Source organism: Dendrobates tinctorius, unplaced genomic scaffold (genome assembly GCF_039654945.1).
Source record: "Dendrobates tinctorius isolate UK_male_01 unplaced genomic scaffold, ASM3965494v1 ptg000048l, whole genome shotgun sequence".
NCBI classification, from domain to species: domain Eukaryota; kingdom Metazoa; phylum Chordata; class Amphibia; order Anura; family Dendrobatidae; genus Dendrobates; species Dendrobates tinctorius.
The window spans coordinates 2431708-2446994 of NW_027361716.1; positions in this window are offsets into that span (position 1 = coordinate 2431708).

The window sequence follows — 15287 nt, forward strand, 5'->3', positions numbered from 1 at the left end:
CTGAGTACTGACATAGTCTTTTTGAAGCCTAGCGTCTTCAGTGCCTTTTTCCCTGTCAGTCTGTTGGCTCTTATTTTCATAGGGTTTTTCGCGGATTGCAGACAGCAGCTTTCCTATCCTGTCCTATCTAGTTAGCTTGGTCCCCATCATTTGCTCAGTCTATCTTTCTATCTGTGTTAGTGTTTTTTCTTATTGCTTCACCGTCATTATATGTTGGGGGCTGCCTATTGCTTTGGGGTCTGCTCTGGGGCAGTTTAGATTTCCCTTTCTGTCTTTAGGCTAGGCAGTTCTCCGGCTGTGATCGAGGGGTCTAGGGCATCGTAGGAACCCCCCACGGCTACTGCTAGTTGTTGTTGATAGGTTCAGGGGTCTGCAATCCGATAGCTGCTAACTTCTCTGGTTTTCTGGACTTAGCTAGCATTTCTGTTTTTGCCTCCTACGGTGACTCATTCATAACAGTAAAGCTTTGGAACTGCAGGCCCTTGTGTCCTCCATTCATTCCGGCGCCAACATCCTCAACACTGCTACATTTCTGCACCATCCACGTCTCCCCGCTATCATCCCCTTTACACTGCCCTGGGACTACAGCTCCATCTATGGGGAGCTTCAACATCTTGGCTGCACCACACCACCAGTCCCAGAGGATCTGCATGCAGCGTCGGCTTAACATCTTAATTGCCGAACACCACAGGTGGCGTCACGAACTATTCATCTAAATCTATTGTATTTCCACCATTCAATCTCCCCTATTAATTGGGTGCCCAGGGCCACGGACCAGGTCACTGCTGCCGTGACACATCCCGCTTATACCGGTCCGGTACCGAGTACCCCACAGCCCTGGGAGGGCAACCCATTTTTGGTGTCATGAACAGGATGACGAGACCCGATGCCATCGGGTTCTGTGTGCCTAAGACTTAAAGTTTTTGAAAATGTACTGAAGACCCAATTTAATAGACTGTAAAATGAAAGCTAGAAATGGCCGCTGGCGCCGTGAAGAAGGGCGTGACAACATGGGAGGTCCTAAGAAAGCACCGCGAACTGTCCTGGGCCTCCCCTGCCTGAATTACTATGCGATAGCAACATGGCCCACCCCCCCCGAGGGGTTCGTATACTGGCTTGGTATAGAGGAGTTGGAGGAAAACGCCGCCCCCAGAAGGAGGAGCGGAAGCCAGTGGCGGGAAAAGAGCCGAGACAGGAAGAACGCCATCTTGGAAGGAGAAGGGAGGAGGCCTGCGGAGCGCGAGGAGGTTATGCTGGATTTCTCCGGCGCCATGGCTGAAGGCTCCAACCCAATTCCCGAGATGAACAGCCAACAGCTGGAAGAAGAGATTACCCGGCTGACACACCATCTGCAGCTGAGGCAGGAGGCGTTATGGAGGATGAACTGGCAGCACACCCAGGAGGGGCCTACACCGGCAGTACCCGCAACACCGGTACCCGTCGCTGCTGCACCGGATCTCCCCCAGGCAGGCGCCATGGAACTTGCGACCGCTGCCATACCACCGGCAGCACCAATAGCCCCCTCTCTGCCGCCACTACCAGAGGGGTTGTATGAGGCTTTGGTAGCCGAAGAGGAGTTCCCGTCTGGACCTGACGGGGCCGCGCAGGTCCCACCGGAGATCCCCGCGGACTGGGAGTCACCATCCACTACCACCACTGCCACCGGGAGCCACACCAAGCCCGCACCGAAGCCAGAGCATCACCAGGAGGCCCCAGGTACGTCTGATGCCCCTACACCTGGGAAGGCTTTGGGGTGTACCGCGGTTGCAGCAGCTGGCCAGGTCATGCTGGACTTGGTCTGGGACCTGGATTCTGAGCCCCAGGGGGGAAACCAGAACCCCTGACGGTGGTACCGCAGTCCATGGTGGGCAGGAGCAGGTCCCGGGAGGAAGAGGAGGAATATGAAACATGGGCCTCTTGTCAGGAAACCCTCTGCCAGTTGGCCGCCGAGCAGAGGGAGAGGGAGCAACGGAGGTTGGTGGTGCTGGGCCCTGATTTGGACCGGAAAGAGCAGGTCCGCACCGGTCACTACGGTCCCCGGGACTTTTCTGGTTGGGGATACGTCCTAAATGTGAACCACGAGAGTTGGTTCGGCTTTATCCATGACCCCAACCGGATCTCCGATTGATTCTTTAACCAGAGGGACGTGGAGTCCCACTTGAGGAAAGGACACCCTGCCAGAGACCTACACCCGGGAGAACACGTCACTTTCACCCGGCATGGGGGGCTAAGAGGATGGTACGCAATGAACATAAGGCGAATCCTGGAGGATTTCATTGAGGTCCACAGGCAGAGGAGGCCCGCTGCCTCTCCCACTACAGTCATCGAAGAGACAGTGTTTGTACCTGTCTCTACAAGCCAGGCTACATCAGCACCAGTCCCACAACCGAGAGGCGCTACCCTTGTTGTACCTCAGGTAGCAGTTACTCCCAAGGTTTCTGATGAATCCACCAACCCATCAAGGCACCCAGAGCATCTCCACTGGAAACAGCCCCAGCAACCAGTTTCCAGAACCCCAGGAGACAACCACCACCACTAGTAACCTGCAGTAAAATAACTCTCGTTACCCAGGAGGGTATTTGCACCGTTGTGCCTTCAGTTTTCTATTTTTGTACCTGTTTTCTATTTTTGATCATCATGTTCTAGTTTCGTTTTTCCAGTGTTGCCCAGTTATATTGGCAGCTTTCATATTGAACTGCAGAGATCATGAACGCTGAATGGTCCAGAACTGTTATTGTATATAGTTTGCACCTCTTTAGGTGCTCTCTCTTGGTTTTACATAGGACTCTTCATGAAAGAAGAACTACCTCGCCATAGGGACATTTCCAGACATGTTGGCCGGACCAGTGTCTACAATTGCACTTGTTAATAATGCTTAAAGTTATTTTGAATAGGAATTAAGAAGTGATAGTGTGTATTGAAAAGTACTAATAACAGCTTTTATAGAGTTATAATGAGACAGATATATATAGTAATATAAATATGCCTTGAATGTGAATAAAGAATTGAAGTTACAGGTAATGAACCAGACACCAGAGGTTGTCATGTATGAAAGAAAGTAGAGAATATGCCAAGTAACAGAAAGGAGATGTGTTGCTAGAAAATGTGAATTGATATTGAGTTTGCTTCCATAGAACTTTAAAATAAGGTAGTATAATTTTAAATTTAGATAGCTAGTTAAAACTGTTTGCAACGTTCAAGAAACCGTGTCTCCCACATTGGGAAGTTTAGTATAAGAAAGGTTTATTATGCAATATAAAACTTTTGTATGTTCATGTATTGTCAACTGTGTTTAACTTGCAGCCCGCAGATGTGCTGTGTTTAACGGGGGGAATGTGGCGCCCCTGAGGGTCCAGTTGCCACAGAGGTACTGCACCTCCTCCTGAGGTGTGGTACCCCACCATCCAGGTAAGTTGGAGGCTCCTGACCATGCTCCAACACCTGCACCCATCATCACAAAGTAGTGTAGCAAAGCCACATTGCGGCTCCATGCTTTGAGTGTAGCAGAGCACATTTGGTGGCTCCCTGCTTGGAACACGAAGCATGCTGGGAGGTGGGTGGAGTTAGAATACATAAAAGAGCGGGAAAGGTTAGGAGTTCAGTCAGTCAGTCAGACAGGGAGTGGAGAGTTGAGTGTGGAGGAGAGGAGATCCCTGGGAGAGAGATGAAAGAAGGAAGTGCTGCAGCAGATCACAGTGACCTGGGTCTGCTGGCACGGGAAAGGAAAGAAAGTGAGACAGACATTGAAGAGAAACCTGATCTGTCATAAGAAGGAAAGACTAGTACGGAACGTAGGAGAAAAAGGGAACAGAGGACGTGGGTTAGGAGAGAACCCTGCCTAGAAGTTCTAAGCGCAAGGCCGGGGCCCGGTCCCCGAGGTTGTATGGATACTAAGGGTCCTACAGCAGACACCGGAGGAGTAGTGGGCTGTAAATGCACTACTCCCATCTAAGACTTGAGGGCACAACAGCAACCTTGATATTGAGCCGGGACTTAGGACTAAGGAGTCCCCGAAGCAGGCTACAGCTGTCTGCCTTACAAGTATAGTTCTTGGGAACATCTGACATGAGGAGCTCCAGTGTAACTCAGTACTGGGAGTACTTCACTCAATGGCACTATAGAGCAGATGTTCAGAAAGGCACATGTTGGCAGAGTGTTGGAAGGGAGCATTCCATCTTGCTTGGAGGTTGACTGGGCCCCTGACCCGGAGGACACAGCACAGAGGCAGGCACCTGTACGTACTACAGACTGTGAGTAAAGCTTTGGAACTGCAGGCCCTTGTGCTTTCCATTCATTCCAGCGCCAACATGCTCAACACTGCTACATTTCTGCACCATCCACGTCTCCCCGCTATCATCCCCTTTACACTGCCCTGGGACTACAGCTTTACCTGTGGGGAGCTTCAACATCTTGGCTGCACCACACCACCAGTCCCAGAGGATCTGCATGCAGCGTCGGCTTAACATCTTAATTGCCGAACACCACAGGTGGCGTCACAAACTATTCATCTAAATCTATTGTATTTCCACCATTCAATCTCCCCTATTAATTGGGTGCCCAGGGCCACGGATCTGGTCACTGCTGCCGTGACACATCCCGCTGATACCGGCCCGGTACCGAGTACCCCACAGCCCTGGGAGGGCGACCCATGTGCATTTGACTTCATCACGCTCGACGCATGTGCAGTAGGTGAAGAGCTCTGCTGCTCTGTGACTCAGGCGCCATCTTCTTTGTTTATTGGTTGCCTCGGCAACTCACTCTTTAGTGATGACGCACGTCCTGCTCTGTACCAGTCTGCACGTGCGTAGGGGGCCAGCGCCGTATTGAGTGGCTGTTTTATGCGCCGATATCATTGGGAAAGCACCCATCATGACTCATATGCCGCTACCATTGGCTACACACTTTCCAGGGCAATGTCTATTACATCGCTCCCCACACTAGCCTGGTAAGTAGCGCAGCTGCGCTTCATTACTAATTTACAAGGGTATATATGGTTACAGGTTAGTTGCAACAGGTACCCCTGACGAAGCCACTGAGGATGGCGACACGCGTTGGGTCTCTGCTCTGCCTAATCTAAAGCCCCCGTTACACACTGCGATATCGCTAGCAATATCGCTGTAAAGTCACCGATTTTGTGACGTTATAGCGATATTACTAGCGATATCGCTGCATGTGATACTTACCTCCGACCGGCTCCCCCGCTGATTATCGCTGATCGCGCGAGAAGCTCCTGGACCATTTCTCGTCGGCCACTTCCTGCTGGGCTTCCTGTGGAGAGACGAGCGACGAGCGTGGAGCCGGGCGGGAGGACGCAGGATCGCCTTGTCTGACAGGTAAGTAGCGACCCCCGACCCCAGGTATGTCGATGGTGAGATCTGCCTGTGTGGCAGCTCACTAGCGACCACCTAGCGATGCACCAGCGATCCTGACCGCGTCATATCGCTAGTCGGGATCGCTGGTGCATCGCTAGGTGTAACGGTACCCTTACTCCACATGGGTCTTTCTATCAGATGAACACCACTCTGTGCTATTATACACGGGTGGTGTCTCTCAGCTTCTACCATTAACCTTTGTGTACCCTTATATTGCATCATTGGTGCCTTGCCACATGGGCCCATATGCTTTATATTTTTTAAGCATTATTTGTTGGTAAGCTTCTTATGTCATCGTGCTTAGACACACCTGCATGTACCTTTCTCTATTCTGTGCGATGCGGTTACATGTGGCTGCCAGCATTGTGGCCCAGGTGGGCACTTAACTACTATCTATGTTGTCTCTATTTTGAAAAAATGTTGCATATATGAGCAATTTCTGGGCACATGTTTTTACTAGCTGGTATGCTGTTTATATGGCCATTAGGTCTTTTGTCACATTTTACTGTTGTGGAGTTTGTCTTAGGTGGTTGGCCCTATTATGAACCTAGTAATTATCGAGTTGTGTCACATGGGTGACCAGTTTTAATGTTTTTAAATGTTTTTTGCATTTTTTTTGTGTCCAATAAACTTCAATATTTTGTACGCTCTTTTCCCTGTCTCTGGTGATCCCGTTGTATGGCCTGTTCCTTTCTTCTTTGTTTCTTGTGACTTAACCAGTACAGGCTTAGGTTGGATCCCATCAGAATATTCTGTGGTGCCCCCGTTACAGTATTTGTGCAGCTGTGCCGGTGGTGTAACTGTTTGCTGCTCTAACATTTTTTGTTGTATGTTTTTTTCTCTTACCACATCCGCTGTCAGTGCTACTTTTTTGTTCACCATAGATTTTGGACGCTAGTAGAATTTTTCAAAATATTTTTTTACCACAGTTATTCAAACCTGGAAAAATATGGAATCAGACAGAAATGGTAGGTAGGGCACATGTGAAAGCCTAATAGGCTAATACAACAGTAGCCTGCCTGTAAGAACAGTATGCAACCTATGAATCTTCAATTTGACCATTTTAACAAATATGTCAAAACAAACCTGTACAGTTAAATGTTTTGATTTAGTGCAATCATTTATTTTCATATTTTTGGATGAGCAAATTAATTCTCTCCTGCCTCAATATAAGCACATAAAAATGAATGCCATGGAGTGGGCACACAGCTTCCAAATGCAACAACAGCCCACAGCATTGTTATGGAGTGTATAGTTTCCGAATTTCATGATAAAAACAGGTATGCAAAACTTTTACATTTTTTTGTATTTTGTCTGTTTTGTTTATGAAATCCCATCTCCACTATTGCGTCCGATTATGCAGGTGACACACCCGCTAGACCGAACATGTGGCGCGTCTTTCTAGACCGCAGCATGTCGGTTTACCTTGCGGAGATGCTCAGTCTCCGCAAGGTAAACAGCCTACTCTATGGATACGCTGCGGCGATTCCGGATGTGTTCAATGAGCACATCCAGAATCACCGCACGGACAAAGGGGCGGCGCTTTGGGCGGAGAGGGTGTTCGCTCCGTCCAAAGCGCTGCGATTAAGGTAGATGGAAACGTACCCTTAAGGTCTTTGCTAAAATGAACATGACAAAAGCAAGGTAGGTTCATGCCCTAAAATCAAGCACCTGCAACAAGTCATTACATTCAGGTTACATATGTGAAATATTAGAAGATTACAAGGGTGCAAAAAATTACCGTATATAGTTTTAATACACACACACTTTATGAAATTTCTGGAATACTGAGATTTTCCTTTTTGAAAAATATGCCTTTTGCAAACAAAAATGCAAGAGAAATGTCAAAAATGATATCGCTTATGGCTTGTCTGTCTCACATGCCAGGATGTACACGTTCTATGACAGACAAGCCTTGGCTTAAATATTTTTCTTCAGTATGTAAATTAGAACTGAAGGAATGTAAATTGCTTTCTTTCTTTTGTAATGCATCAGGGATGGAAAAAAAATGGTAAGGTGCTGTTCGGCAGTATGTCACAAATCAATTAATTCAGTTAGGCCGGAGTCACAGTAGCGAGAAATACGGACGAGTGCTATGCGCAAAAAAATCGCATCGCAATCGTCCCAATGTTAATCTATGGGGCAGCTCCCATCAGCCGATTTCTTCTCGGCCGTATTATGTGTGCTGAGACAATCGCAGCATGCTGCGATTTGCACCATACTACGCCCGTAAAATGCCAATGCAAGTCTATGAGGGTGAGAAAAATATGGATTACACACAGGCCAGAAGTGTGATTTGCGAGAAATACGCACCGGTGTCCTTTACAAAAGCCGGCAATTCAGTGCACGATACAGTAAAATCACACTGACAGATTTAATAAAGAATAACAAGAATAGATATATACACATAGAATACATATATATGTATACATGTCAATGAGACACATATATATAGCATAATAGCCGCTAAATCAATTGCCGGCTTCTGTGAAATCATTACAGAGCTCGACATGGTTTACATATAGTAAACCATGTCATATCAAAACGATCTATATATGTCAGTGTTTAATAAATTTATTAGTTTGTAATAGGAAAAATTTGTAACTCTAGGGGTTAAATTTAAGGCTATAATTGCGGAAAAAAATTGCGTGGGCTCCCGTTCAATTTTCTCCACCAGAGAGGGAAAGCCAGTGAGTGAGGGCAGATTTTAATAGCCTAGGAAGGGACCAGGGTTATTGCCCCAAAAATCTGCCCCAAGCCACCCCAGAAAAGGCACATATGTAAGATGCGCCTTTCCTGGCATTTAACCTCTCTATTCCCATTGCCTTTAGTGGTGGCTCATGGGTTAATAAGGGGTTAATGTCACCTTGCTATTGAAAGGTGACTTTAAGCCGGGTTAATAATGGAGAGGTGTCAATAAGATACATATCCATTATTAATCCTATAGTAGTAAAGGGTTAAAAAAAGACACACACACATTAATTAAAAATTATTTTAATGAATTTCTTCAACATTACAGTAATACACCACATTCTGATTTTGGCCTTTTTATAGCTATCTTTCTTGATGTGCTCTCTGATCTCCTATACCTAGACTGTATAATCCTATAATTGCCACTGCTTTTCCTGCTTCATCTTTTATAGTATATAGTGCTTATGATGGCCCCATCTGGCTGCACTAGGCTATCAGATGTGATACCTGCAAGGCATTATGAGTAAATCCTATAGCAGCAGCACAACAGATAAAAAGTAACTGCACAGTTCTTTGTAGTGAATTGATTTGATAGGCGTAAGTCCTACATATTCATACACCCATTTTTCTACAATCTGCTATAATTCCTTCATAGAATAAACTAGATAACCCCACTAAATATATGTTTGCTATTGGAAATGTTTTTCCCAATTTTCTCTAATGTATAGTATTGATGATAAATGACAAGTATACTGTATATGAATGGAGCAGTTATGAAAGGAAGACATACAGTAGAGATGGGCGAACCCGAACAGTAAAGTTCGGCGTCTGTACTGAACACCTACAGTTTGGGCACGGACACTGAACACAGACTTCACCAGGAAAGTGAAATCTCACAGTGCCGAGACGAGTTCACCGCAATTCAAATTCACAGCAGTGAAATTATCCAAGTGAACTGTGGTGAACTCGCTTCTGCACCTTGAGACTTTTTCTCACAGTGCTGAGGTCACCACAGTTCATTTGCTGACTGGGAACGCAGTCTCAGTGACCGGCAGTAACTTAGATGATGTCACTAGTCACAGACACTGCGCTTACAGACACTTATTCACCAGTGGTTCTCAACCTGGACGGTCGCATCTAGACACCATCCAGGCTGAAAACTATTTATCACCCAGACGTGGACAGAACGACGGACAGGTGAGGGATATTGTTGCTTTTTATTTTTGTCTTATTACAGAAGATGAGGGTTTCAGTAGAATAGGTGTTGGGTGAGTATAAATGTGTTTGTTATTTTTAAATAAAAAAGTAAAAGCGTGTTTTGTTTTATTTCAAGGAGGAGAAGCCTTAAATAGAAGGTGTTGCCCAGCTATAGGTTGGGAATACCTTAGGTTGATGCTACAACTGAACCTTGGTGGACACTGACACATAGGGTGCGAGATGAGGAGGTGGTGTGTGAGTGGGAGACACTGAATGTCCTGTCTGTTAGGTACGAGGAGATCCAATAAAGGGCCAAGTCTGTAGTGTCAACAGATCAAAACATCTGTAGTGAGAGGGAATGGTCCACAGTCCACTGTGTCAAAGACAGATGCCAGGTCCAGGAGACGGAGGAGGAAAAACTTGTGTTGCTTTCATTTGGCGGTTAGTAGGTCGTTGGTGACTTTAGTCAGGGCAGTTTCAGTGGAATGGTGTGGTCTGAAGTCAGATTGTACGCAGTCAAAGAGGGAGCAAGCGGAGAGGTGGGAGGACAGTTCCAAATGGATGTGTTGTTCCAGTAGTTTGGTGGCTTGGTGAAGAAATGATATAGGGTGAAAGGTAGACACAGAGGATGGGTCAAGAGTGGGCTTTTTGAAGATGTGTGTGATCAAGGTATGTTTCAATCAGGATGGAAGACACCAGTAGTTGGTGATAGGTTGAAGAAGTGGGTGATGCTTGTTATGAAGACTGTGGTAAAGTTTGGATTGAGGTGTGACGTTATTGTGTTACGTTCACAGGTGGTGAGGCAAAGTATTCAGATGAGAGGAGAGGGATGGGGAACTGTTGGATGCAGGAAAGAATTGAAAGTTCTGAATAGGTGTTTAGGGTTGTAAGACAGGTATGATATGAGGGATGAGAAGTTGGTTTGTTTTGCTGCAGTCAGAATGCAGTCAGAATTTGTGCAGCATTTTTACAACTTCTGTTACTGGACGGGCAACTACGCTCTCTTTCTTTGGAAAGCGCTGCATCAAGTCGCCTCTGCTCTTCTTCCTCCATCTTGCCATCACACACAGTACAGTCCTCAGTGAGGGCACCCCAGTTAACCTTTTTATCTTCCCACATCACAACTCTCCAAGCGCCCAACTGACTGTGGGGAACAACAGATGGGCCATTCTGCAGAGCTGTTCACACATTCTATTCCATGGGTATCAGAGGTCTGCTCTAAACATTCACAGAGTCAAGTTTAGATAATCATCTGCACCGATGGCCCAATGTTTTCCTACTTAGATCTATGGCCGGACGAAGTTTTGTCAGAGCATAAACCAAACCCTCTTCAACAGACGTTAACCCCGTTGGATGAAGGTGATTCATTTGTGACGAGACTCAGATATTTGAGGCAACCTTGGACTGTTCTGTGCTGTCAAAGCAGGAAGAAGAGGAGGTTGACTGTGAGGGCAAGGAGTGGAAGAACAGAGAGGATGACAATGAGGTAGTAGATCACACTTGGTGTAAACTCAGAGGCGTGCAGCTGAGTAGCTCAGCAGAGGAGGAAGAAGATCAGGTTACGTACACACAGAGTTATGCAATCACGACAACCAATGCACCCTGAGGCCCAACTCTCGCAGTGGACAGCATCGTTCGCAGCTCTGCAGTTGCCTAGCTTGGGTCCTTTTTTGAATATTTTCAGAAATCTTAAAAATCTTGCTATCTGTCAACTTTTTTAAAACCAACCTAGTAGAGTTAAAAAAAATGGAATAATTTCAGCACCACACGCATGACCTGCCACATGCGTGATTAACATCTATTAATCTGGGAATGTCATTGTGCTAAAATGTAGACTAGCAGGTCTCACCAACCACCGCCCACCCTATCTTCCTCCTCCGTTACCATGGAAAGTGTTGTCACACAGGTCTGTGGCCAAAGAACCTCCACTTGTTTACCCTCAACTGTTGGGGTGATTGATAGCCTGTCAGCTGATGTGGAATTGGACATGCCTGCTGTTTTTGACTGATCTTACCTACCAAGCACACCCCTATATGTCTCAATCCACTGTAACGTTGCCGCCTACACCTCTCTCACAGTCTAGCAGCTTATCTTGTTCACCCTACTCTACCCTGTGACGGCACAGCAGCAAACCCTCATTTCTGCAGTTGTGCTAACATAAAAGATTCTTCACTCCTGGACATGGTACAGTTAACAGTTTGAATTTCACCATCTTCAATCTACTAATAATACTAAACATTATTTATATATCACAGACACATTACGCATAGCTTTTTGAGACAGCAGTTCATGTAAAACAGTAAAAAGTTAATCATTTTAAGATAATCAAACAATTCAAGCAAAAATAATTACGACCCTGCTCTTCAGAGCTTACAATCTACATTGAGGTGGGGGTGACAAAAATTACAGGTGCTTATTTACAATGATGGTACAACCATCTAGAGGAAATGGGGGTTAGATAAAGGTTGCATGAGCCTTTTGGGTACGGTTGAGTTTGATGTTGAATTATGTTCAGAGAAGTAGAGAATATGCTGTTTATATATAAAAAGTACTTTGATTAGGGAACGTGATAGGCCGCCCTAAACACGTGTTTTTAGGTAGCACCTAAAAATGTCTAAGTTATGGTTATACTCCTAGTTTCATGGGGGACAAAGGGTAAGAGATGAGTCATCTAGGTCGGATATTGAACTTAATCAGACAGGTCAGGGGTGTTACGGTCTTTGTGTGTCTCAGAGTTTGAAAGTTGTGAGAGGTCACGAGAATTGGCTACAGATAGAAGCTGGGATGCTGTTGGGGAGGTGAAGCTTTTGAAGTCTCCCAGGATAAGATTTGTCAATTCTGAGGACAAGAAGTGTGGACGCAATGCAGTGATAGGCTTCCAGCCACAGAAACATTGAGTCGTCAACGCAAAACCATTAACAGCCTTGCAGCGTTGGAGTCCTGTATTCCAACCCCACCAAGTATAGCATCTGCAGAGTTTATATGTTCTAACAATGTATGCAAGGGTTTCCTCCCAGTATTTATTTTTCTACCTACACTCCAAAGATATACAGATGTTACATTTTGATTGTGAGTTCCAATGGTGACAGTAACAGTAATGTCTGTGAATGTCTGTAATGCGAATGGTGAATTATTGGCGCTATATAAGTGATAAAAAAAATTTGAAATTGATGCTCAGCCACACTCAGGTGGCACAAATATCAGTTTCGTTGATTAATATTGTCAGAAAAATATAAAAATAGTAACACGGGTAGTTGACTCAAGAGAGTGGAGGACTGCCATCTCAATGGCCTACTGTTACAGGCAACACACAGGAAGGAGACTCAACCAGAAGTCTACACATTTCTAAAAATGTATTGACAGACACCAAAAAAGTGACATCAATTTCAGCACTGTAGAAATAGTATAATAGAGACTAACAAATCTTCCACTACAGCCAACTCAGTAGATGGACACCCAACCACTCATGCACACATTTGCAAAAATTAGTTGGAATCAACAAGAAAGTGGTATAAATTTAAAGAGAGTAGGAATACTATAATAGGCACCGACGCATCTTCCACTACAGCTAACTCAGCAAATGGACAACCAACCATGAGTGTACACATTTCCAATAATTAGTTCCAGACACCAATAAAGTGGAATCAATTTCACCACCTACCCCATTTACACCTCAAAGACTGGGCACAATCCCCTTTCCAACACGACCTCACTTTTTTACGGTCATGTTGCTCACATAGTGTGCTATGAGCACAGTATTAGCAACTAAAAATTAGATTTTTCACTCTGCACCACCTCTACACAGCTGCATTTCACTGGCACTAAATGAGAAGTTGAAATATGGCATGCTGAATCGAGTTAGTCACAGTAAAACAAAATTTTTATGTGTGGATGAGGCCTGTATTAAAAAATATTAAAACTGAGATCTTCTCTACTGTATGACTTTAGTAACAGAAGATTTTTTTTTGGCCCTGTCGATAAGGCTTGTATAAAATTGAGTGGATGCACAAAACAATTTAAAAGTGCCATGTCCCCTGCTGTACGACATTAGTAACAGAAAAATTTTTGGGGGCCTGTTGATTAGGCTGGTTAAAGATTGAGTGTATACGCTCAAAACAATTTAAAAGTGCCTTGTCCCCTGCTGTATGACATTATTAACAGAAGAATTTTTTGAGCATGTCTATAAGGACTGTTAAACACTGAGTGCATGCGCAAAACAATTTAAAAGTGACATGGTCTCTGCTGTATGATGTTAGTAACAGAATAATTTTTTGGGTCTGTCGATAAGGCCTGTTAAAGATTGAGTGTACGCTCAAAACAATTTAAAAGTGCCATGTCCCCTGCTGTATGACATTAGTAACAGAAAAAATGTTTTGGGCCTGTTGATAAGGCCTGTTAAACATTAAATGGATCAGGTTCATGTGATGCTAGGGAGAATCCAGGAGTGAACCTGCAGGACCGCGACGACGAACCTCCCTCTGGCGAGCTGGTCAGGTGGACCACCCCCTATACAGGGAGCATTAGGGGCAGACCCAGGGGAGACTATCACTGCGGAAGCTGATACCCGGGGACAGATGGAGGGAGACACAAGCAAGAGGCGGACTGGAAGACAGGTCGAAGCAACCTTCAACCACAGGGGAGACTGTTGCAGGTCCGGGAGGAGGATGCTGGAGAGAAGGGACTGACGACACAGGAGGAAGCAGGCACAGGCTAGGATGGATGGGCACTGCAAAAGAACACAGGGAGGTTACAAGGAGAGGTCACAAAAGGTACGCAACACAGGGCATAAGAAAGGGTTCAAGGCAGGAGAATGCAGGGATGCGTGGGCCTGAATAGAGCGTGGAACACAACTGATAGTCAGGCACAGAGCAGGAGGCAAGGCTGCCAGATATAGGGCACGCGCTGCAGGACTTCCGGGTCAGGGTCCTCCAGGATCATTGAGCAAATGGATGGAGCAGTTCCTGTTTAGCCAGTCTATGGTGCAAGGTGCGCATGCACACCCGACGAGTCCCAGAAGCCGGCCGCAGGACCAGAAGTGAGGGGGCCAGGTGACACGTGCTCACTCCAGGAGCGCGCTGGGAGAGGTGAGCACGTCCGAGCTCAGAAGGTAGTGCGGTGGAAGCGGCAGGAGCGGCGGCAGAGGCAGTAGTGGCAGGTGTGGCGGCAGAGGCAGCCGCGGTAGGCGTGACAGTCCGAAACTGGGGCCAAACCTCCTGTTCCTGGGGGAACGAGATTGCAACTGGAGCTAGTAACCAGGGTGAAGAGACTTGGCCAGTCAGTGTGAGGTAAAATGGGTTGCACAGCAATTGAAGCGGTCTTCCCGCCAGAATGCTGATGAAGTGCATACCGCAACCGCTGTGAAGGGAGCGATTGGCCACAGTGTGAAGAGAAAGGGCGGCATAATGAAGGGCTCACCAAAACTGACAGGTGCGCGGAGGAGCAGGCGATCAATGGAGCATCGCAGTACGAACGTCTGGGTGTTGGCTGACATCCAGAGAGGTGCATGCTGGACAGAGCATTACAGTGCAGCCGTTCAGGTGATGGCGACTTCTCAAAGTGGCATGCGCTGATAGGAATCCTGCAGAAAGCTCTGTTTTTTTGCTCCGCGGATATATGACTAGGGGCTCAGTGGGCAAAACTGGAGACTGTCTACTGTCGCCATAAGTAGGACCGGATCATGTGCTGGGCAAGGATGCCAGCAGACACCAGCATCCTGCTCCCCACGGGACCTTCAGTGAATGACAGGCTGCAGAGCAACGATAAGTGAAGATGTTAACCCATTGTGCTATTCCAAAAAAAAAGATGGGACTCTGCGGTTCTGTGTCAATTATAGGTGGCTGAACGCCTGCACTGTACGGGACTCTTATCTGTCACCCCGAATTGAGGAATCCCTCTCTTCCGTGGGACAGGTGAAGTATTTTTCCACCCTTGATATGGCTAGTGGGTCAAAATGGCAGGTGCCAATGGCAGAACATAACCGGACGAAGACAGCATTTGTATTGCCCATGGGACTGTTTGAGTTCAATC